The sequence below is a fragment of the Cariama cristata genome, unplaced genomic scaffold, assembly GCF_000690535.1.
Source record: "Cariama cristata isolate BGI_N322 unplaced genomic scaffold, ASM69053v1 scaffold21972, whole genome shotgun sequence".
Classification (NCBI taxonomy): Eukaryota; Metazoa; Chordata; class Aves; order Cariamiformes; family Cariamidae; genus Cariama; species Cariama cristata.
In genome coordinates this window covers 6,430-6,638 of record NW_009605805.1, presented here as the reverse complement: position 1 = coordinate 6,638, position 209 = coordinate 6,430, and positions in this window count along the sequence as shown.

Sequence of the window (209 nt, the reverse complement as noted above, 5' to 3'; positions counted from 1 at the left end):
TGGGGGTAGTGGTCTCCAGGAAGCATTTGTTTTCTGGGCCTCTCTGCGATGCACCTTCTGCCAGCACTGACTTTTTATACAAATTTATTTATTTATTTCAAGATAATAATAATCTACTGCCAAAACAGTTCCCAGGGAGGGTGCCCTGTGGCTGGTGGAAGGGGAAGCGAGGGGTAAGGTGGGGATGGCGAGCCCTCGGGGTGGGCTGC